At 36.9% G+C, this 25,730-nt stretch overlaps 1 protein-coding gene and 1 long non-coding RNA gene across 11 annotated transcripts in view; one reads left to right on the forward strand and one right to left on the reverse strand.

Moving 5' to 3' along the window:
• Positions 1 to 13,783: 13,783 nt before the first annotated feature.
• Positions 13,784 to 15,725, reverse strand: LOC116841237. Its single transcript, XR_004377521.1, has 3 exons — positions 15,470 to 15,725; positions 15,123 to 15,234; positions 13,784 to 14,097 (listed from the first exon to the last, which is right to left on the reverse strand). It is a non-coding gene; the product is annotated as an uncharacterized LOC116841237 (long non-coding RNA).
• Positions 15,726 to 15,923: 198 nt separating this feature from the next.
• LOC116841233 (uncharacterized protein CG43427) overlaps positions 15,924 to 25,730 on the forward strand; it is a 93,657-nt gene continuing 83,850 nt past the window's right edge. For 5 of the 10 annotated variants that reach the window (XM_032808926.1, XM_032808930.1, XM_032808923.1 and 2 more), the window contains exon 1: positions 15,924 to 16,330. The gene's annotated coding sequence lies outside the window, so the exon portion shown is untranslated. The remainder of the gene's footprint in view (positions 16,331 to 25,730) is intronic. The other 5 variants (XM_032808921.1, XM_032808922.1, XM_032808925.1 and 2 more) reach the window with 1 other exon arrangement.

The following is a 25,730-nucleotide window of genomic DNA, read 5'->3' on the forward strand; positions in this document are numbered from 1 at the left end:
AACCGCTTGTATATTGGGTGCATCAAAGAAAGTTTTTAGAGAAGAGTGTTGTAAGTGCAAGCGTAGTTTGCGAATAATTTTTTGAAAAATATGTTACCTATTATTTGAGTTTTCAATATAATTAGCAACGGTGATTTGAGATATTATTTTTATTTCGTACTGATCAATGTTACACTTTATTTTCGTACGTAATTTTATCATATAAATTGGCAGTCAGTGCGCTACACGCAAAAAAAATTTTAGTTGGTGCAACCAAATAAGAATCAACTGAAAATAGGTGATCAGAAGCGATATCTCTGTTATGAAAACTAATATTTCTGTTGTCGAAACCGTCTGAACATTCTACGATATTAGAACTCGGTTGAGGCAATTGAGAATAATTGACTATACAGAAGCCTCATGAAGAAATTTTTCTGTCCCTACAGCCAAGTTTTTGTCTGATCCTTGAGCAACCAAAAATTCAGTTGGTTACACCAACAGAATTGTTTTTTCCATGTGTAATTTTTGAAAAATAAAATCAATGTCATGATAGCAATAGTTCCACATCGTTTACATCCTTGAGGCAGGAATGCCCTATTTCATTTATGCATGTATTTTTATTATATAAAAGCATTTTTAATTTGGTCAAGTCAACACAAAGTAAAATTTGTTGGGAAATGTCGTTGACGTGATACAGAATACCTTTGCAAAACTATTGTCTCCTGCTTATTCGACAAAATTAAAAACCCTTTTGCATAGTGAAAGTACGTGCGAAAATGAAGCGGAGCATCCATCAATATGAGACGAAAACGATAAAGAACAGTTACTATCACGACATCGAATCTTTCTACAAAGTTTACTTCTTTCTACCTGCGTTGAATTAAAAACTCTTTTGCATGGTGAAAGTACGTGCGAAAATAAAGCGGAGCGTCCCACGTGATCCGAGAGATGATGCAGAGCGAAATAGTTAAACTTCACATCATTTTCAAAAAGACATCTTTACGAAAGCGAAAATTACTTCAAAAAACTGTAAGATATTATCCTAGAATGTGCTCTAGATGCTAACACTATATGACCTAAATAACATGCAGTAACATGACTGACTTTCGGTCTATGTGCGAGAGTCCGACGTTCCTACGACGCAACGTTGGATCCAACGTTATGAATGCGGTTTTAGGCTATTGGAAAATTATTTTCAATATTCTGGACGTGTTACTGAGGGAGTAGAATGACATTAAGGCACATTGTCATCCAAGAGACGATGCAGAGTGAAATACGCACACTTCACGTCATTTTCGAAAATACACCTTTGCAAACGCGAAAATTTCTCTAAGAAACTTTGAAAAATTATCCCAGGCTTAACTAATTCGATTTAATAAATTAGCGGAGCCTTAAAACACATCGATTCGAATCTCGTCTTAATGGTTTAGCGGAATCTCAAAACACTTGGGTCCGAATCTCGGCTTAATAATTTAGCAGAAAATCGAAACATTTCGGTTTATGTCTCGACTTAATAATTTATTTTGTTTAATTTGTCGTCTTGTCAACAACAAACGCGTATGCATAAAAAAATATCTCCAAAGATATAATATGTCGTATATAATACGACATAACAAGTTATAAAGTATATTAATCAAATAGTATATATAAAGCATTCATAGGACACATATAAAACATATATAGAGCATAAAAGAAGCATATATACAGAGCATATAAATATGACATGTTGAAATATATTAATTTAATGTATCATCAAGAAATAATCCGACGAGAAGGAAGCCTGCCGAGTCGAAATTTCAATTGGCTATTGTTATGCAAGAATGATCCAATTAAAAAAATTATAAGCTTTTATCAATAGATACTCCATTCACATCTTTCTAAACCAAACAAAAAAAATTCAAGCCTTATAGATGTTTAAAATGAATTAAGAAACAGTTACTTTATTTTTTACCAGTCGTGTTTTTTGCAAATTTTTTGCACATTTGAATAATAAATGGATAAGGATTGAGCTAGTCAATACTCTTAAAGAAATAGAAATGCTTGACTCGTTGAACTATTGCGAAAATTTCAGAGCTAAATTCTTTGGTTAGATTATTCTTACGTAACTACGGCGAATTGCAAATTCCAATTTTTACATTACTTTCCGTCGGACTCAATGCGATTTACGTCTACGTACATGCAATCTACGTAAAGTGACGCTTTATTTCTACTACATGTGCGTCTAAATTGAGCGCTCACCATTGCGCGACGTCCCACGGTGTCCAGGATCCACCAGCCATCCTGTCATTACATCTGACACTGCAATGGTCCTCGTGTCCCACGTCGCCTGTAATTCACTCCCGATCGCGGAGGTAATCTAACGGAGGTTTCACGAAAAATCCCTCTTGGGGGATACACTCCGAGTTACGAATTGCGTATGAAATATCACGAAATGCGTCTTCGAGAAAATATAGGTCTTTCAGATAAATGACGAGTATGTGCGACGAATTCAGCAATGGTCCGATCGAGTTGTAGTATATCGTTTTGATACACGCACGACGCGAATCACTTACGAAGAAAACGGAATCCACGAGCAAAGGGAACATGCGACGCGAATCAAAGACCAATTTCGCGAAATCTTTTGACACGTGGGCGAAGTAATATATGTGAGATTCTCACGTACGACACGGATATCCCTAATGTAACGTTTCGATGGAGCAGCGCAGTAGGCTGTAATACAGCTCCGCAATACTTTTACGAAGACAATTCCGCAATATTTTTGCGAATAACAGCTCTGCAATACTTTTGCGAAGACAAGTTCGCAATGTTTTTGTGGATAACAACTCCGAAATATTGCTGCGAAGTTCGCTCGCGACTCTTCCGCAAATACAATCCGGTGAAATTCGCAAATCTATCAAATTAATAATCGCGAACGCGAGCTTAAATGAAAAATCAAAAACTATGAAAATTGTGACGATGGAGATAAAGATTCTGTTCAAAATTCAAAATGTAGCTTCACTTGAAATCAAAAGTATTGAAGTATATTCAAAATTCACGCGAAAAAAATGTTACCGCGTAAGGCGTCTGTTTTTGTTCGATGAAACTTGTCACGCACCGCGCAAGTAAACTAATAACTGCATGCATGTCTGACTTGTGTACATCGCGATTTTCGTGAGGGATCAACGCTCGCTAGCATTGTCTCCATTGTGTTCCGCGTTAGAAAACTCTAATAGCATGTTCGACTGGCCCTAGGTTAATCGCTCCGAGAGCGATTAATGACGTTATAAATCTCTACTAGCCAATCATAAAGCTCATAAGTACTTGTTCGACCAATAAACGCAGGCTGAATAACCCAGAGTGGGTTAACCCAGAGCCAGTCGAACATACTATAAGTGAAAAATTGAAACATGAAAATTTTCCGACGACCGTGAAATTAATTTTGCGAACAGTTTATATAATCACGTTAAATCGCTTTACGCAGGTGCCGCACGATATCGAATTTTACTTAATAACGAAACACGAACTCTACTTTATGAAATGCAATCGTGATTCAAACTCACGCGAGAAAGAAAATTGAGAAAATTAACGACCGGCGGAAGATCTGTGACGCGAGTGATGCGATTGCACATTTTATGTTGCGCAATCCCTTTGCGCGTTGGCGCAATCTCTTTGCGCGTTGGCGCAATCTTTTTGCACGTTGGCGCACTACTAGAGACATTTGGAAGACTGCATTCAATAAAACTGAATAATTTTACAAAATTCTGAATGTTCACAACGTATATCCAATACTTTAAGCATCTACCAGATAGTGTTGAGATTTGATTAATCAAAATTTCCTCCGACAAAAATCATCGACCAATCAATAATCTAAGTTAATCAATTACTAAATATATGTACATTGGAAGAAAAATACTTGAAAATTTGTTTACCAAATTTATGTAAAATATATATTATCACTAACATTATTTATTTGAAGAAGCGATCTTCCAATTGTTTCGAGCAACGTGATTTTTATTGGACGGCACGTACACATACAACTACAGCAAAATAAATCGCATTGATTTGATAAACATGCACTACAAAGAAAGACTTTTTGTCTTTCTATTATCAATATATTTCTTGTTTTAACTCACCAAACCGCCGATCAGGGTAGCCACGTTCTGCTTTCGTTTCTGAAACAGAAAAATGCCATTTCGTCGATTAGATTCGTGCATTGATGACGATTTGAGTGAAGAAGATTGAAGGATTAAAAAAACAATAAACGCGATATTTTTCACGCTAGAAGAATTTTTCAGAATGCATTTACACTTGGAATATTTCACTTTCCTTTTTTTTGACGTTGCAAATAAATCTCTTAATCAGAACAAATCAAAATTTTTCAAGTGGTTGTTACTCAGAAAAATTTCTCCCGAGTGTAATTACGATTTAACGCGATCTTTGATTCAATTCAAATTATCTCGATTTCGAGCAAGAGAATTATCAATCTTGTCGGATTTCTAATTACAAATGCTAATTAATGAAACTCACCTTCGAGCTAACCCCGCTCGGCCCGAGCCAGATCCTCCGGCGCAGCAATCCCAAAGAGTCGGCTAGTCGTCTGCTTCGTCTCTGCAACAGAAAGCAAATTTAATTTAGTATTACACGACAATGGAATTATTAAGGAATTCGATTTCTAACAAGAGAATTTCCAGTTTTATCGGATTTATCGGAATTATGAATTCAATTAGTAAAACTCACCTTCGCGTCAACTCTGCCAGGCCCGAGCCGGATTCTCCGGCGCGGCATCCCCCAGGCATCGCATCCCACAGAGCCGTGTGACTACGTCTGCTCTATTGAATCTGTGACAGAAATTGAATTTAATTTAGTAATTTAATAATTTAGTGTCAATTAGTTACAATTAGTTACGACAGTAAGACGGTAAAAAGAAATTGTTGTAACGGCATGTCCCAGTTCCTTCTCAATGCGCAATTAAAAATAATTAAACAATAGCCGAAAAAAGAAATAATAATACTCGATTAATTAATAGGTGATAATGTCTGGTCGACAATCGTATAATAATGTCCGGTAGTATCAATTAATTTAACACATGACAGCAAGACGAGGTAAGGAAATCGTCGTAAACGGCACGCTCGAGTTGCTTCCCAATACGTAATAAAAATAGTTAAATAACAACCGAATAAAGAAATAGTAATACTCGAATAATAAATGGATGATGATAATATTTGATCGGCATTAAGGGACTCAATTGCAACGTTTCTCTATCTAACAAGTAAAAAAGTAAATGAATTACCTGTCGCGATAAAGCCCGCAACACTTACTCGCGTGAGGAGTACGCGACTTAATTTGTCTTAATCATCACCTCAATTGTCGCAAAGTCGAAACGAGATATTAAAAATTGACATGGAATAATATAAAAAATAACGCGGCAGCTCCCGATGTGCTCGTCGCGACGGTTGAAAGTGTTATGGCGTGACGTTCGAGCACGTGCTCACACACGCGTGTTTACATGATCCGGCCGCACTTCCCCCCAAGCGTCGCTCAGTCAATGGCACGAGCGGGCCGTTACGACGGTATGTTTACCTAGCCTTTGTAGAGTTTTTGTTAGAACTGTTGCCCAGGTATTGTTATTACCGATTATTCGATCATCATTATTTCGTTATTATCTACTCGTGGATATTCTCACACGATTGTCGAACAGATATTATTTTCATTACCATTTAATATTCGAGTATTATTATTTCTTTATTCGATTATTATTTAATTATTGCTATTACACATAAGAAAGCAATTCGGGCGTGCTGTTACGACGATTTCTTTATGATTTCTTCGTTTTTGTTTAGTTATTATCGTTGTTGCAATAAACAGTTGCGTGGGCTCTGAGGAAACTAAATATATATATATATATATATATATATATACACACTCTGAATATTCGGACGTTGTAAAAAGTGTGATAAAAGTACGGTGCCATTTCTAAAAATATCCGTGAAATAATTTTTTGCTCTACTTTATCATATTTGTCGGAAAACCTAACCGCATGTAATCGTAAATTTTTCTGCAAAATTTCGTATCTTTTTTGACATCGAAACTAAATTCTGAAATTGTAGTAGTGATCTTTGAAATTTTCCTGTTTGGATTATCTACAGTTTCGGTACGTACAACCTGCAAAATATTGTATTGACAGCTCAAAATTTAAATTTAAACATATTTTTTTCGTATTGAGCAATGCTCCAATTTATTTTTGCATGCATTTTTGTTGTGTAAAAGCGTTTGTAATTCTGTGCAAGCAACAAGACGTTAACTTTGCAGAAAAATGTCAATGTTATGTCGGTAAAGTTTTCATGTCCGGCATCTCCTTAAGAAGATTTTTCTAAAGTCAAAAAGGAAAATATTGTAATAACAATATTCTTCTTTGAGGTTGGAAAAATTTCGTATTTTATTTATAATAGAAGTCTTGTTTATCACATCTTTTATATCGCGCATAAGAAGGCATTCTATTTCAAATAAATATATAAATATATTAATTTAAAAAGAAAAATATTAGCATAATATCTAGTAGATTTCCAACTAATAATCGACTTTATTAGAAGAAAAATACATAATTCTTTATTTTCTTTTTATTAGAAATGAAGATACATTCATAAAATAACACAAGCAGTTAATCAAGCAGTACAAAGTAGTCTGAACATCTTTTTCTTTCGTTCTAGCAATCAATAAGAAATCGTAAAATTAACGTGTAACTTTCCTTTTTAACCCATCTCTTTTCGTAATGTTGTCACGTCAATTTTACGATTATTTATTAATGAATGGAGCAAAAGAAAAGTGCTCGGGCTATTTTACAAATCAATTCGATTAATTACAAGTGTCATTTTATGGATCTTTTTATCTCTACCTATTCTGTAAGAATTTTAAAAATGTTTTTTTGGCTTTCAAACGTCATAAATTAAGATAGCCACGACGAAAAAACAGAAACTTTAATTCCATTATTTCTCCATATCAAGAATTTAAGATTTGCTTATTTTATGTATTCTCCCTGTAGTTGAGCAAATTACGTAATTAATACATTGCTGATCAAAATTCAGAATAAAAATTAAATGAATATTAAGTAATTCTGAAGTAAATCTCTCTCTTTAAGCTTCGTTGCTATTGCTATTGCGAAAAGTAATAATAGCAATGTATCAGTCAATGGCGAAGAAAACTTTGAATCTGGCGATAGGCTTAATTGATATTAGCAATGCAAATTAAATTCTTCCTAAACTGTTTGCCGGATACCGCCTTGTGATTATTAAAACGAATGATATATGAGCCGTCTCCGTAACATCATATCCGATTATAAAATCATAACCCGACTCGGTACAATCTCAACGTCGCGAACTCCGCTATCTGTGCGAAATGTCGAATAAGCATATAAAGCGTAACAAAGTAAAACGATGGCGACGATGGTGGTAGTGACGGTAGATGGTGGTGGTGGTGGTGGGCCGGTGACTCCCCCGGTGCAGTTCCTGGTGACGTCTGACTAAGCGTTCTATTTCGACGCACTCTCAGAGGCCGCGTGACTAATCCACCGCGCGCATACATCAACGCAGGTGGAACTCGTCCGAGAATGTCGCATTTCGAGATTTGGATTAGTGGGCGAGAGCGCTCGAGGCGTTATTACGACGTTGTGCTTGTAAACCCCTCCTCCCACCCCCACATTCCATACGAATATCACTCTGCGCGATATCCTGTTGTGGTTTTTACGAGATTTAACGCTTCACTTATATACACAGGGAAAATATCATTCTACTGCTAAGAAAAGAGATTACTCAGTTTACTTTCCTCCTTTTGTGCATTTTATCTTCAACAAAGACTATTTTTTTTATTATTATCTTAAGAAATACTCATCCCTAAGAAAAGCTCATTATCATATGTTCAAAAGAAAAATTTATTTTCTTCACAAGAATATTCTAAAACTTTATCGAAGAAAGTTGGTTCAACTCTATGTAAGCAAACCGAATTTTTGTTTTAATTTTATATTTTTTATTGAAATGCTAAATTCTTAATAAAATATAGAATGTATTTTAAACAAATTCGATGCTTATAATGGATTTGCGGATATGCTAACTTATAAAATACTTGAGAAAAATGATATTTACTTGGATACAGTATATATTTTTCTGTGTATAAAGGAAAGTGTTGTATTCTTAGATCTTTTGTATCCCTCCCCCTTCTGAACCCATGTCGATTTCAGCATCTATCTAGTGATCTTTTCGCTTTACTAATGTGATTACTGCCAGAGTTCATATCTATAAAAGTTATAGCTATCTGTTTTGTACATATCTTTAATATTACTAACCGAATCAAAATGCCTAAAATAAATATGGAAATGTTTATTTGACAATCTACAATCTACAATCAGATTTAAATTTTCTAAAGAATGCGTCACCAAAAATTGTCGCTGCGACAGTGAAACAGCGTGTATATTATTGTAAACGACAGAATGCAAATTTCTCTGCAGTTACTGAATTATCTATATTTAAATTGTTACGCTTATATACTATATACTCATCTTTGTGTTACGATGTTCAAAGCGTTAGACATCTTTCTATTATAAGCGGGACGTAGGATGAAGTTAATAAATTATATACGTAGTCTCACCGGTGAGGAGTCATTAAACATTTATTTTAAATGTTTATGTTTAAAAAAATCCCAACAGATATAGCATCTTCCCCTACGAATACCGTATACGCGAATTTATAACCAGAATTTTTCAGCGAAAGAGTATAATTTTAAATAAATGTTCGATTATATTTTCACTATTTATTAATTTTTTCAGCAATAATTTAAAATGACCACGCAATTCTCTCAGGTTGTTTTCTAAATAAACATCTAGATATTTTTTTCTTTATTGCTATTTCCTTTGAAAAATTTTAAAAAATAGTACACAAAATATCTAATTCTCTAATTTTCGTTTTTATTTGCTATAAGTTATAAAAAGAAAACAATAATTTAAGTAAATCAAAAGAAATTTAATTTTACTATGAAACATTCCCAAACATATCAATAAAGAAGTTAATTGTTAACATTATTATTTTATGTTAACCCCCAATAGGAGAAAAAAATCTATTTTAGGCTACAATCAGATTTAAATTTTCTAAAGAATGCGTCACCAAAAATTGTCGCTGCGACAGTGAAACAGCGTGTATATTATTGTAAACGACAGAATGCAAATTTCTCTGCAGTTACTGAATTATCTATATTTAAATTGTTACGCTTATATATACTCATCTTTGTGTTACGATGTTCAAAGCGTTAGACATCTTTCTATTATAAGCGGGACGTAGGATGAAGTTAATAAATTATATACGTAGTCTCACCGGTGAGGAGTCATTTGCAGTCAAAATAGCACAAAGGACTCATGCTCGGTTAATGGGTCGAGGTTTTATCCGTAATCGATACGACACGCAGCTGTAACAACCGTTCCGTGAAATGCCGAAAGATCGAATAGTAAATTTCCCTGACACCCTGAGAAGAACAGTGGATACAAAATCGCGAGATAGTCCTTTTAGAACATATATACTTTCCCCTAAATTTCATTAAAATCAGAATAATATTAAAAAATAAAATTAAAAAAATTAGTTTAGTAGTAACAAAGTAAATTTTCGAGCCTTTTGAAATTTTGCACTAATATTCTACGTGCGTTAAGCGACGTGTTAATAGTTAGAATGAAGTTTCTTGCAAGCGTATAATATATTACTGTAAATAATAAAACTATACTGTAAATAATATACTGTAAATAATAAAAATAACTTGCATTCATAAATCGAGCACATGGATCGAGCTAATTCTAGATATTGGCAATTCACTTGTTACCAATATTGGTTACATATTGAGTTATATTGGCCCAATGTACCCCCAATATGTACCAATATTGATGCAATAATGTTGTGCAATATTGGCAATTTATATTTACATTTTATTTACATTTTATTTATAAGCAATAATGGATACATATTGACTATATATTGACTATATTGGCCTAATGTACGTCAATGTAATCAATGTAACGCCAATGAACTATGCTATTAAGGTAAAGAGAGAAGAAGGCCGTCTCTATCATGTCTATATAGTCAGTCACAACAATTACTTGTTTCAGACGTTGCAACTTGAAAATTCTGAAATATAGGACATCCAGATCCGGTCTCCTCCACTTACAATAAGTTACATCAGTTCCTTGACGAAAAACGGTGAAAGGTCGTCTGCTATACCGTGAATAGGCAGATTCCGCGGCGCTTGCCGAGAAACCAGGAATGTGTTTACAATATCGCTTTCGTCGGCAACGCGACGAGAATAGGAACGAACAATTCCACGGCGCGGAAGTTCGCGAATCACTTTCGTTGGCTTTCTTCTCGATCTTGATGGAAATTTTTTCGCGGTCGGGCGAACACGCCGGGTCGCCTAAACGCGGTGGCTGCGCACGATTCGTGCGGTAGAAAGTTCGGTTTCGAAAACGTGCGCGCGGCAAATTGCTATGCGAACTGCGTGAGTCGCGTCCGCCTTAGGCCTGATTCGTCGTAATCCCTTTTTTCCCCCGAAAATCAAAATGCGAGGAGCGACGAGCGCGAACCTCGTGTAGAATCCCAAATATCATCGATACATATCGATCGCCAACGACACCTACGACGATCGAACGTTCGTAGTGCCATAGTCAACGAGATAGAGAGTATATCTTGCAAACAAAATTGATGTATGTGTACTTGGAAAAGCGGTTTTGGTCGGAGATAGTAATTTTGTAGGACAAACAGGAAGAATGAGTTATTGTACTTTAAGTGATTTGAACAAACGGAAAGAATGAGTCGTACTTAAGTGATTTGAATTTCTCCCTAGCGCAATTGAACATGTTACGCCATTATTTACGTGTCAGTGACTAATAGCACAAATATGCATTATCAGTTAACTACACTGATATTCATGACTATCGTCAATATGTAACTATGACTCATCCTGCAAACTCAAAACCTTTTGTTATCAAAGGAAGTAATGAAACTTCTCCAGAGCATTTTATCTAGACAATTGACATATGGATTGTTGACAAGATTTAGATTATCATTTTTATATAACAGTGCAAAAATCTCTCGTTAAACTCAACGATAGCTTCATTTGTTTAAAAATATTAGATGAAATGAAAATTTCTGCGTAAAAAATTCAATAGGTATTGATAGAAATATATACAAATTTTATAGAAATACTATAGAATTTCATTTAAATTTATCATCTCTATCGAAAATCTTAATTTCTCACATTTCAATTAAAAAAGTTACCAATTTCTTTCGTTTTATATCATAAATGACTTTATGATTAAACTGAATTAAATGAGTATAAGTATTTGCCTGAATATATATGCTTCTCTATGTAATTTTGTTACTTAAAAAAAAAACACGATTCAGTTACTTAGATTTTTCTTATGTCATTCTATCAAATCTTTTAAACAATGATATATCTCTATTTTTAACAGAACTTATATTTGACATAAGTCATCGTTAAAGGCAAAAGCAAAAAATTTACTTACATTAAGAAATTAATAAATATTTTTAACCGATTTCAAAAACATATTTAGTAAATAATTAAAAAATACAAGATGAACTAATTTTTAACAAAAATAAACCATCTCCAAAAGCTATAAAAGTCCTAAAAAATATGATATAATTTTCACTCTATATTTCTATATATCTACCATCCTATTTTTAATATTCTAACGATATTAAAAGTCAACGTAAAAAAGACGAATTAGATAAATAATTAATTATATATAACTGTATAGAGAAATAAATCATTAAAAAAAATATGATTATTGACTTTATGAAGCAGGTTTTCATATCAACTTCTATAATATCGTTAAAATGTTAGAATAGATTTGTAAATATATAGCTATATTCTGATTAAAAATTATTTCATACTTTTTAGGGGTTTTGAAGTTTCTAAAAGCGATTTATTTTTGTTATTCAACGCAGTAGGATACATATATCTGTATAGAAGTGAGAGATATATATGTAGCAATGATAAAAATTATTCATTTGGAGTTAAAATATCTCCGGATAAATACTCCAAAGTATATTTTGACTGAACCATCTGACATTTCATAAGTGGTCACATTCCCATCATATAAAAAGAACCATCATTGTTGGCAAGCTTAACAACAAAAAATGTGATAAATAATTGAAGAATAGTAATTAATTAATTAAAGGCTTACTAGTAATAGAATCGATCACAATCTAAATCGATTAATGGTCATGTTGAGATAACATCAAAATGTAATCGAACTTATCTAGATTTAAATCGTCAGTGATATTTATAATAACAAGATATGAAAGTAAGAACTTGAAAGTAAGTGTTTCTTATAAGGAGTCTAATAACAGAAAATAAATAGAATCAAGCATATTATAGTTGTGTATTCAATCCTTTCTTCTGTTTCTTAATATGTAAAACCTCAGAAATCAAGTGTTTGAAATAACATTATTCATTATCTAAAATTTTTATGTTATCCCAATCAAAATCATAATTAAAGTATAACTTATGATCAGTGATTACAGAAGGCTGAATGGTATTCTGTGATATATAACTTGTATATTCTTTTATTTTGGTTAGTAATTGTCTTTTTGTTTATTCAACGTAGCAAGCCTGGCAATCACGACAATTTATTTTATGTATTAGTATTCTACATTAGTATTACATCATGTATTGCATTTTTTGCACTAAGTCTTTATGTACCGAGATAAATCTATTTAATTTATTGTTGTTCCTGTATGAAGCTAAACAATCTAATTTGTTTATTATCATAGTCATTTTTTCCAAAACTCCGTCAATATATGGAAAAGTAAAAAACCTTTTTTGTTCGTTATTATTATGTGTCTCTCTATTTGATTAAAACATTCCTTCTAATGAAAACAACCTTTAAAGTCGTTTATTGATTGTACTGAATATAACATTCAATGGAGATAACTGTTTCCTGTTAATATACTGATAATGAATCTTAAGTTTTTTTCATGAAAGAAAAAATGTGATAACTTTAGGACTCTGTCTACCAATCCATGAACAATACCAATCTTATAGTAAACAATACTAATCTTATAGTAATAGGTATTTTGAATAGAAATCTAAAAACTTTCCAAAAAATATATATTTTTGATACTAATTATTCCTAATAGTATTATTTACTACATTTAACACCGAAAATGATAACTTTCTATTGTTTTCTAATTCAAATGTAAATTGTAAACGAGAGTAAAAAGAATTAAAAACTTTGAGCACTGATCTCATAAAATTAATCGGAACAGCTATAATCACGTCATCTACATACCTAAAATAAAACGATGGTATAAAATCTAGTTTGTTTAAAACTTGATTTTGACGTATTAATTTTGTAGTATTAAATCAGCTATAATAATCAGGGACAATCAGGGAGAATCCGTAGGAGTTTCAAATAATAACTGTTTATAGCAGGTACTGTCAAAAGTAAAGTATGTAGAGTTCAAAACGAACTCAACGGCATGCAGATTTTTTCTGAGTATCTTGATATTATTTTTTTATATTACATCATCTTTTTTAGCACTGATCATAGCCAAATCCAACAGTATAACAGTGAACAGAGATATCACATCCAGAGAGGCTAAAGTAAATATGTTGCATAATAAAGTGCAACTAAGATCCACAATTACCTCTTTCCACACAGCAAAACAATCCAAAATATATCATAGGATATCCTATGGATATTGCAATATCTTTAGGATACCCCTATGATGTATTTTGAACATTCTTGCTGTGTGGGTTATAGTCCTTTTAATTTTGTTTATTGATGTCATTATAGAATTTTTAATATATTTATTTAATGCTCCAGAGTAGTTCTATTGTAAGCTTGATAGAAAAACAAATTGTTGTCGTTTGTACTTGGCGACATTGAAAAACGGTCAAATATTTTCTACCCTCATGAAGCACATACCTTGATCTTTCCAATTAATTTTTTTTTAATCTACGCACAGTCGTGTTCTCTACTTCGTCCGAAGCGCGAAGGCGAAACGAGCCTTGCTCTCGGCGTTCCTCATTTCCAGTCTGGAAGGGAGAGACGCACGTGTCGCATGTCTAGGGAAGGACGAGAAGCGAGATCTGAAACAAAGGATCCAGATGGTGCGAGGAGAAAGAACGGGGGGAGGGGGGAGGGGGCAGGAGAGCACGCAGCAACCATCTTCCTGGTCATAATTTAAAGCGCGAGCCCGCTCCTACAGCCACACGTATAGCCCGGGACGTGAATAACAGTTCGGCAATGCCGGCGATCTCGTCGCGCAATTCGCACATGACGTATTGCCCCTCATAAAATTATTTATTTTCAGCCATGTGAGAGCCTCTCGAGAATTACGGAAATATATCTCCTTCAATTGTCGTGAGAGGAAACGTCTCACATATCGGTCTCACATATCATGTCTCACACGTGAACTATTGCGTGTGGCTCAATTCAAAATCTACCTTTTAGCGACAGTATATATTGCTCGATAAAACAGACAAAAATCGCTACTATATGCGACTGTAACGTACGTTAAGAAGAAAAAATCATTTATGTACGTTTAGAATAAAAAATCATGATGATATCAAAGTAACGAGAAAATAATGATAATTTTATCGGTGCATCAAATGAAAAAGGACAAGAATCATTGGGCAAGTTTACACCAAACATTTGATATATAAATATTACTACAATTAAATATTCATACAACACGAATGATATATTTTAGAAATATCCAGATATCTCAAGAATGTCTCCAGAATGTATTTTAGGCATTTATACCGCATAAATATTTAATACATATATTAAACATTTGGTATAAACAATGACTACCTGTACATGTATCAATCGTCAAAAATTGTTTGTAATACAGAGTAAACTCGGGCATAATAACCATACGAAAAAGATGGTTATAAGTTGTAATCTCTGCAATAATTGCTAAATAGTTTCAGCACCTGAGTGTACATATATAAACTATTATAAATATATCGATTATCTTTGAGAATTACAAAGCGCATTATTTTAACAATTATTGGAGAAATTACATTCTATAGCCATCATACGCTAGTTTGCCCTACACAAAATAAAGTCACCAATGAACAAGACGCAACGCTGCTGTAACTGCCATTACCTGATTGACTCATGATTGAAGAGAACATTTTTTGGTCATTCTCTCGTTATCTTGACATTATTATGACGATCTTTTGTTCTGGACCGTTCAGACCTGACTTGCTCTTGTTGCTCTGTAACAAATGCCACCGTAGAAGTCACATCAAAGTATGCGTGTGTGTGTTAATTTTTAGTTTGAAACAGCATTTCATACTGTCTCGTGACAAAGAAGGATGGATACGCATTTATCAGCCGATTCGTATCTCACGTCGGAGCCGAGCGAGACGCGGAGACTGTCACCCCGTTCGTTGTCCCTCTCGTTCCGCTTTCGCGTAATACATTGTATACATAAATCAAGATATCTCTTACCGCGTACATTCTCGCGCGCGGGCTACTGTGCGAGAGCCGGCCTTCAACAAAGGCTCGAAATCCTCTCTTGCGCGGGAAGAAGGCGCCCCCGTCGCGCGCGCGAGGTTAAGCGGCACGCTCCCCCTCTTTCCCGTCGCGAGGATAATGATCGTCGTGTCCGCTCGTCTACAGCTTCATTTAGCGAAGGACAGAAAGTGACGAATTGTCGCGGAGTCAACGAGATAGATCGAGAGGTGGCCGTGTAACGGCGGTCGCAAGAACGGGAAGCCACGGGAAACCTCGTTCGGCCTCGACCCGCACAAAAGTTCGTTGAGGCTGCTCAGGGCCGAGGAGGGCCGAAGGCGGCCGACGCGAGCCGAGCGCCGCGAGCTGCGCGCTCACCGACGTGAAGTGCGCGCAGGGAGGGGGCGAGTCGCGCCGAGCCGCGGCGTAAACGACCGATCCTGCTGCCGCGGATCAAACAACCCGCCCAGTCAGTCCCTCACGGTAAACCGGCTCGCTCGGTTCTCTCTGTCGCGTCGTCCGTCTCTCGCCGCGTCCCTCTCTCTCCTTCTCCTCTCGCTTCGTCGCGGAGCGTTCTGATCCTCGCGCCTCGGATTCCGAACTAACAACGCCCGGCGCGATCAGTAATAGTAGTAGTAGTAGTAGTAGTGATCTTCTTCGAGAGTGGCGAGATCGTGGCGGCCGTGCGTACGGCGATTCAGTGCGATCGATAAGTTGGTTTGACAAGCGCACGGAAAACCCGGCCCGGTGAGCCGCCATAGCTGCCCTCCTGTCTCCTTCGCACGCCGCGCTCCTCTTCACGGATTCTCGTGTCTGCCAGTGGATATTACTCGACGACGCAAGGAAAACATCTCGCAAGTAAGTGACACACCGACCAGCGGCTGACCGTGGCGCGCGAGAATTAGAAAGGCCGCGTATTCGTAAGCGAGCGAGCTAGGAAGCGAACAAACGGACGAGAGTATGCACGCTCCGGAAAGAGATCGTAACGCGCGAGATCGTGGTACGCAATTCGACTTAGCGCGCTGTGCTCTCCGCGTCTGACCCAAATCCACTTTTAATTCGACGCTTCGCGCAAATTCCGCGTTGATTTGTGAGAAGCGACGCGCGAGAGTCCCTCAACAATACAACAATGTAACGCGCGCTTGCTGTAGCGAGGGTGGTCTCTCATTAGGCATTTGTCGTCATCCAAACAACACGTTTTCTGACGTTTGCTAAATTAGCTCACATTTTCGAGACTTAAAAGGAGACAAATGAGATTCGATAAGATTCGGTGGGGGAAAGATCAGGGACCTAGTGCTGCCAATTCAGCAATAGAAAACGGATTTCACGATATATCTGAGCGTCATCCTGAAATGTGCTCGAAACGTTTGGAGGATGACGTCTCGAGGACAATGACAATCTTAGAACGTGCTGGGCAATTTGCACAGGCCTTCAGGTCGTAGGTCGAGTAACAAAAGTGTGAGAGACAGGTACAATCCGTCGGATGTTCATTAGACACTTCTGGAAGGTCTTTCACGCTTGTATATTGTTTGTGGGCAAGCGCGCACGATGGTTTCGACCAATAGCCGGTCGTTGACCGTTATTTTCGAGGTAGTATAGGCAGATCCGACCAACTGCTCGCGACGGTTGATACCTGCATGATAAATGAGATGTATTACTCGGGAGAAGGTCCATAACTGCCCGAATGCTTCGAGCCAAGAGCATGGCGTCTGTCAACAAAGCGGCGGAGATTGACTCGAGAAATCACCGAAACGTTAGTCAGTTTTTCTTCTTTTTAGAATGATCTTACGAGTACGTTTCGTGCGTAGCTATTCTCGTTCGTGCCGCCCAACGTGCCGTGCTCTCTGAATCTCTAGGAACGGAATTTCGCTCGAAGAATAGAGTGACTATCGAGCCGTTCCAGTGACTTTTCGCACGTAACTTTTTTCCTGCGCAAACGTGGAAAGCAAACGGTTTCGCGTGAATTCGACGACATCTGCAACCATATAACTGTTCCAACAATGAAAATGTGAACACTTTCGCGTGACATTTTTCACGAGTTCACGCTAGAGAGAAAAATACATGATCGACTGATCCCATCGACATTTTATTTTAAATTTGCTATAGTAATGATGTAAAAATTCACGTGCGACTGTGAGCCTTATCCTATTAATGAAATGTTTTCTCATATTTCTCACTATCTACACTGTATTCAATGCCCTTGTGCGAAAAGTATCAAAAGACAAAATTTTTTTCCGCTATTTGAAGGGAACACGTCGCGCAGAATGCCAGTACGTTGTGATACCGTCTCGAACTTCATCATTAATATCTATCTGAGTCGTCGAGTGAATATTTTCTCGAAATTGAAGAATGAGTCCGACGTGCCGCGCAACCGTGACAGAAACAGATTGACTGTAATCGACGAAGACATTCGCTCGGTATGGAGTCAGAATCCATTCTGAATGAAACATTGACTCTCGCGATTTCGAGTGACATACAGTCCGTTTCCGAAGAACTTCCGAACTAGTGCAATCAGAGTGGAAGAAAGTTTCTGGATGGTTGCAATTAGAGAATTTCCGTCATGTCAAACATTGATCAGTCAATCTTCTTGATAATATCAATTTGCATGCATTTGTGCAATTTTCTGAAGTGTCTTGAATGGAAACATTCAGAGCGAGTGACATGTGACAATATTTTTTAATATGTATTTATATTTTTATGCTCGAATGCATTGGGTCTATTTGTTTTCTAAGAACTTCTAAACTAGTGGAGTAAGTTAGAGTGGAAAAAATACACTTATTTCGCTCTAACTTATTCTGCACTAGTGCGGAAGTTCTTGGAAAACAAGTAGACCCGATGCATTCGAGCATAAAAATATAAAAATAAAAAATAACACTACCACTTTTCATTCCTTTGAGTGTTTCCACTCCACTCCAAGACAGAAAAGTGCACAAATGCACGCAAATCGATATTATCAAGAAGATTGGCCGATCGATGTTCGACATGACAGGAATTCTCTAATTGCAACCATCCAGATCGGATTGCACAGGCCGAGTTGAGCAAGAGCGACCGACTGATTTGTAATCTCCTTCTGGATTATTCTCCGGCAAAAAACAAGCGGAAAATATTTGCTCGCGTAAATGCAACGCATTAAGTAACGACGCAAACGGCTCGCAGACAGAGACACATCTGGCCGTGCACGTTGATCCAGCTATGCGTGCAAATGTCTTTGTTGACTCAGGCGTCGATCAGGTCACTGGTCTGACCGCGGTATTAAAGATCAATGCGGATGACGACGCATAGCTGGTAATTAACGATTCAGCTTGGACGGACGTTCTTTCACGCGGCGCTGTGGTTGCGCGACACGTGAGTGTGCTTCCGTTAGTACAACCGACGTTCCTCTGTTCCTCGCCTGTTATTTTGGTGAGTTACATAATGGCTCCATTAGATCAGAGCCGATTTATGACCGCGTGTTTGCGAAATAAACCGCGAACGCGAAATCACTTGTTCCTCGGCTTTATGTCACAGAATAATGATCTTGCGTGTACTTCACATATCTCTCTCGCTCTTGAAATAATAAAGTGGATAAATAACGCATAGATAAGACGTTATCTCGAAGAAGATCTTGCAAAGATCTCCAGCAAAACCGCCTGATTTATTAAATCTGTTTTTGACAAGATAAAACGTCCTTCGAACTCTCTCACTTGACGGATTCATTAACACGTGTGTCAATCGTGACTCGATTGTCACGTGGAGATTTCACTTGCGAATTATGCGTGAATATTTAGCACCTGCTTCTCATCTCCATTAGACTGATGGTATTATTCTTGAGAGCTGAAAGGATCGAGTTGCTCAAACATTGTTACTCGTTTCTCATTGGAAGAAATAGTCTGAGATATCGTTATGATACTTTGCGCTCACCGCAATCGTCGGGTATACGGCGAATACGATAACCATCGAGAGGTATTTCCCGTGAGACTCACTCCGAAAAAATTCGCGCTGTTGCGACAGTCCCCCGAGTTGTGACACGAGCATCGACAATTCCGCCCGTTCTGCAGCCTTGCCTCGATTGCCTCCTTCGGAATTCGCCGTGTTTCGTGGGCGATTTTGAGATCGCGAGGTACTCTTTCCCGCGGCACGTCTAACTGCACGTTGCGGCATGTAGTTTATCGATCACTCGGTGAAAGTGACGCTTTAGCGTTCGATACAAATTTAGAAAGCCGGCCGTGCCATCCGCGTCTCAATGCGAATAGCGCTTCCTCGCGATTTAACGTTAGAATTTAGAGCTTCGCAGCACACACTCGGGAGATACGTATCGAAGACTTTCACGTCGAACAGAACATACGCGCAGACAGGGTCTCTCGAAAACGCTCGAGGTTTCACGGAAAGTTGTTATTTCGTCCCTTAACACATCAATCTTAAGCGTTAAACATCTTGGTAACTAACTGATATTACTCATATATATGATGGCGATATATCTGTGAATATAAAATAGAATGTCTATCCGTATATACAGAGAAAAATATCATTCTACTGTCAAGAAAAGTTTACTTTCCTTCTTTTAAGTAATGGTTATCTTCAACAAAGAATATATTGTTGATAATAGTCTTAGAATATACTCATGACAAACTTTAGAGAAGCTCATTATCATATACTCGAAAGAAAAATTTATTCTCTTTACAAAAATATAAAAATTTATCTAAAAAATGTTGACTCGATTTTATGCGGTAAACAAATCGAATTTTTACTTTAATTATATATTCTTCGTTAAAATAAACTTACTAGAATTGTTTCTTGAATAAATCTGATGCTTGTAACGGGCTTCTGATAGATTTGTGAATCTATAAATGTATGAAGTACTTGAAACAAGTGACATTTTCTTGAATGTAGTATATATTTTTCTGTAGTATAAAACCCTGCGGGAAATATAGGCTACCATGAAACCTACACATCCCACCCTTCTTGATTTCATCCCCTTAACACTGTGATAATTTAAGTTTAGATATTTTAGGGCCGATTGTTCCAATCTCTTGGTAAGTTAACTAATAGTTAAATCATACATCTATCTTTATCTAATTTAAAACAGAAACAAAGACAGATATATGAATTAATTGCTAATTTACCAAAAGGTTGAAAAAATTGGTCAAAAAATTAAAAACCCTTAGATATAAAAAATCCAGGCGGATAGCTTAAAGGAATATTGGACACTAAATCTCTACCGACGAATACTGACTTTTATCTGCAAAGTTGTATTGGTTGTCTAGAATTACAATTGTTCTTGGAGTGAATTTTCACTCTGTGTTGTGGAATGAATTTTCTTTCTACAAATAGAATGACGACCGTCACTCGAATTAAAATGATTTTTCACCCATATAGAATGAATTTTTAATCGTGAAAGAGTGAATGATTCGAAATTAGCGCATATATCGTTGTAAGAACCATTTTTATCAGTTAATATTTATTAAGTAAGGCGAATGATTCAAAAGCCAGAATTTTAAGGTTCTCAAGTCCTACTATGCTCAGTTCAAATTTTTTCAAGCATATTATCTATGGATAATAATTAAATGGCACACTATTAAAAAAAGATTGTGATAACTAAAGTCATTGACAACAAACACGCTAGAACTAAAGATTTTCCTAATTATTAATTAAATTCACTTGGAATGAAATATTTACTCTTATGAAAAGTGAAATATCACTCTTTTCAGAGTGACAGTATTTTCACTGTCATTTGGAGTGAATATCCACTCCTTTTAAGTGAAACTTCACTCCAAGAAATTTAGAGTTTATTGTATCGAATTTTCTCTCTCTTCCACTTCCACGACAATGAAATTGCACTGCTTCTGTGATCGTTCATAGAATCTGCGTCGTGGAAAAACGAATCATTCGCTTTTAACGAGCGACGTGATTTGCTCTACATGCGAAACGCAGGTGGAGGAAACGCGTCGCTTCCCGTTCTTTATAACGTCCCGATACCGGAAACTCTGACAAACGTAACGCGCGAACGTTAGCTAGCCGGCAGACGAGGAGGACGACCGTCGGTAGAAATCGATGATTTAGCCGGTCATTTGTCCGCTTTGACAGTCACGAAGGAAGTTGTCGGCTGTCGCGCTTTCACGACTATTGTACTTTCTTCGGCACCGGGTTATCCCTGAGAGCTTAAATGTCTTTACCTAACATTGTTTAAGTAGACCGCTGGGGGTCGATGCACGAGAATGACCGTAAGGAGACGTCCGCAAAATATTCGCGGGTAAAGACGACGTTATCGAGAGAGCACTGCATCAGTCCGGATGACAGTTAGTGGAGTGACTTGTCGGTTCCCGGGACATTCGCGAAAACGCTTAGAGACCTAATGCGTCCAGCAATTAGTTCTCCCACGATAAAACCGGTAGCGACGTAACTTGTGTGACACGCACAGAAGAATATTCTATTGCTGAGAAAAGCGATTAGTCAGTTTACTTTCCTTTTTATGAGCAATATGATTCCCCTCAACAGAGAATATTTTCTTTATGATAGGTCTTAAGGAGATTGTGAGACAAAGTGAGTTTGTTAAGGATTCATTGAAACTTGCACTACATATAAATGAGATGTTACCTAATTACTCGTGCAATTATAGAAAAAGATTACTCGAAAGTTTAAATATTTTAAACTAAATATTTGACATTTTTTTATATGTGTTTCTTGGAGTTGTCGGGCTATTTTTAATTTCTTGTAAACTCTAAAATTAAGGTTTTAGTGAAGGACTGTTATAATATTAAAGACTAATATATTATACATGAATTTCAAAATTATTAATCGTTTTGTTTAGGAAATACGGCGGTGGAAAAATAATTTATAGCAATACCCGAAATACATGTACACGTATTTAAACAATTATATATTTCTTTTTATTATCTATGCATATTTATTAAATTAATGCAACTAATGCACAAATGAAGTATTGATAAGAAAAATAAAAAAATATTTTTCATGTTTGTAATATTGTGTGTCTGTGTGTAGATACATTTATATAAACTGTGTCTCATTAACATTTATTATTCAGATGATGAAATGAATGTGTAGAAACGAAATTTTGTTGGATAAATAGTAAGTTTATGAATAGACGCGACTGAAACACACTGTATGTGTGTGTGTGTGTGTGTGTGACGTTGAGCCTTACAATCTCTCTTTAACATTTATTTATTATAAATTTGAGAAAAGTACATTTTTTATCATATACTCAAAAAATTTTTTTCTCTTTACAAGAATATTTCTACATATACACTTTCTATATATACACATTTATATATATACACACAGAAAAATACATACTGCATTCAAGTAAATGTTAGTTGTTCCAAGTATTTCGTAAGAGAGAGTTTATATATATCCGCAAATCTATCATAAAATTCATAAGTATGAAACTGATTTAAAATTAAAGTGACCAGATTTCCCAGCCCTGAATTTGGGACATTTCATAAATATGTAAATCAGGGGAGGGGAATAAAAAGATTCGAAAATTATTTGACAATCATTTGAAAATTATTTGAAAATGATGACAAATCGGTGTCCCGAATAGCACTCGAAAAAATTCAGGACAAAGGGTGAAAAATCGAGACGTCTCGTCACCTTAGCTGTATGTATCGAAAAGGGAGGAAATTACTCCATAATAATGTACTTACGATATATCCTGACGACCGCACGTCGTTGTTTTCGGTACTCTAATATTTATTTCCGCAGGAGACTCACAGGACACAAACGAAAGACGTATGGAATACAGAGCGATGTGTCCATGGCAGCGATGTGCTCGGCATGAAAAGATCGCAGACGCGCGCGTTGTCAATCACGTACACCAAAAGTTCATTAGCGCGCCGAAGGTGCCAAAAGTGCATGAATGTGAACGCGCCAGTGATGCGAACGAGGTCGCGCGTCTACAACGACGCGATCTCTACGGCGGACGCCTTAATCACTTGCTTGAGCTACTAACCACTCTAGACCAATCGCGTTCGTTTCGTACTATGAGGTTGTCATCGTGGTCATTCAATTTAGGCGTTGGTAATGAATCGTGCGCAATGCTCGATCTTTTCGCGCCAAGCAGCAACCATGGACACATCGATTCACATTGCTCCGCGTTTCTCGCGTCTTTTATCCGTCAAAAGTGAGTCTCGCGCGTTAATAAGTCTCGGAAGTGTCGAGAATAGCGATGTGCGATCGTGAAGACTTCATTTGTAAGTAATTTTCTCGTTTCTCCTCGCGATATACGCAGCCGGTGCTTTTGTCGCGACGTGTCGCGCCGACGTCCCTTACATTTGCTAATAACATCGACTCGCTCAAGTAGCAATAGAATCGGCCGATCGTCGGATTTATTGAACGGTAATTAGAAATGCGATGACAATCAGAAAGAAAGAGAGAGAGAAGGTTGTGTCAGGTTGTTAGGAAAAGAGATACGGAGAGAGAAGTATCTCATAGAGCGCGTTCTTTTCGGCCGCGGCGCCGTTCACTTATTGGCGTATATTTTCAGCGCGATTCAACAATCGCGCGACCATCTTGATTCTCGATCTTTCTGCATCGAGTAACCATCGTGGACACATCGATCGACATCGCTCCGCATTTTACGCGTCTTTAACCGCGTCGAAAGTAAGTCTCACGCGGAAATAAGTACCGGGAGTGTCGAGAATAGCGATGTGCGGTCGCCGGAGCGTATCGTGAAGACGTCATTTGTAAGTAATCTTCTCGTTTCTCCTCGCGTCATATGTAAGGTGGCCAGATTCCCAACCCTGAATTCGAGACACTTCATAAATGTGTGAAGCGGGGGGAGGGGGATAAAAAGATCCGAAAATGATTTGACAATCATTGAATGATGACAAATCGATATCTCGAATTGCACTCGAAAAAATTCGGGAAGGGTGAAAAATCGGGACTGTCCCGAATATATCGGGACGTCTGGTTACCTTATTTAAAATACATTCTAAATCCTAGCAAGTTCTAGCATTTCAATCAAGAATATCAAATTGAAACAAATATTCGCGGTTTGTTTACTACACAGAATTGAATCAACTTTTTTTGGATAGAATTTTATAATATTCTTGTAAAGAAATTAAATTTTTCTTCAAATAATAATGAGTACATAATAGTGAGCTTTTTTCAAATTTGTGATAAGCATATTCTAAGACTGTTATCAAGCAAACATTCTTTGTTGGAAGTAGCTATTACTTAAAAGAAAATTGACTAAGTAATCGCTTCTCTTAGCAATAGAATGTCATTTTTCTGTGTGTGCGATTATATCGCAAACATACCGACCGTCGCATTGAAATATAAATAAGGATAGATTAACGATGTATAGTTAATTCGAATTTAAGACTCCGCAACGAGCTCTGAACTGAAAGACGCTCATTTGCTCGACAAATTGATAAAGTCTCGTCGTTAGGAATTAAAAATCGACAAGAGCAGTAGCCGAAGGGACGTGCAAGATTACCGAATATCTAAATATAGATCGGCCGGATTAATCGATCGGTGTGGGCCGACATATTAAATTACACGTCGTCTTAATTAACCGCTCTCGCATTTGCATTCGCCATTTTCTCCCAGTTTAGAAAACCGGTTCATCGCCGAAGTGCGCACATACAGCATACAGGCCATGTTGCGAGCGGAGTATTACTCGCTGGTCCGCTACTTTCTTGTTACCGTCGATTCGAGCTGTCTTGACGACAGCGACATGCCGCGAAAGATGATGAAAAAGTTAGTACGCACCGCGACTAACTTTCTCTGCGTCGGTGCGCCGTTAGTCGAGTAAATTTCCATCCGGCGCATCCGCGAGTATTGTTTTAAAATTCTTGAGTAATAACGAATGGGAGAAAAAGGCAGGAGGCCCACATCTCGCGATTGCGGCAGAATTTCGCGATCTTCGCAGCACTTTTGTCAAGAAGGACTCTTGATGTTGCGCGCGGCATGCTGTTGAAATGGAGAGAGTGAGAATATGAAATCGAGTGGAAAATTTAAGACACGAAATAGCCAAATTTCTCCTCGAGATACAGAAAAAGTCCCGAGAACGATCGGTTATTTAAATAATTCGTCATATATATTATCAAAATGCGCACGCATTAAGTCAACTATCAACTAGAGAGTTATAATTTTTTATCGGTTGGCATCTCTTTGGGGCTTGTTAACCTTCTGAAGGGCGCGTAGCATCGAATGCTGCAGTTTTGGTTTTTAGATTATCGAACAGGTAACCCTATAGTCTGGCAGATGTGTATCTAAATAAAGAAATATATTCTTTTCATTCTTAAAACTGATTTCAACT

Source organism: Odontomachus brunneus, unplaced genomic scaffold, assembly GCF_010583005.1.
Source record: "Odontomachus brunneus isolate Ranch 3 - 2012 unplaced genomic scaffold, Obru_v1 Obru_scaffold_014, whole genome shotgun sequence".
In the NCBI taxonomy this organism is placed as follows: domain Eukaryota; kingdom Metazoa; phylum Arthropoda; class Insecta; order Hymenoptera; family Formicidae; genus Odontomachus; species Odontomachus brunneus.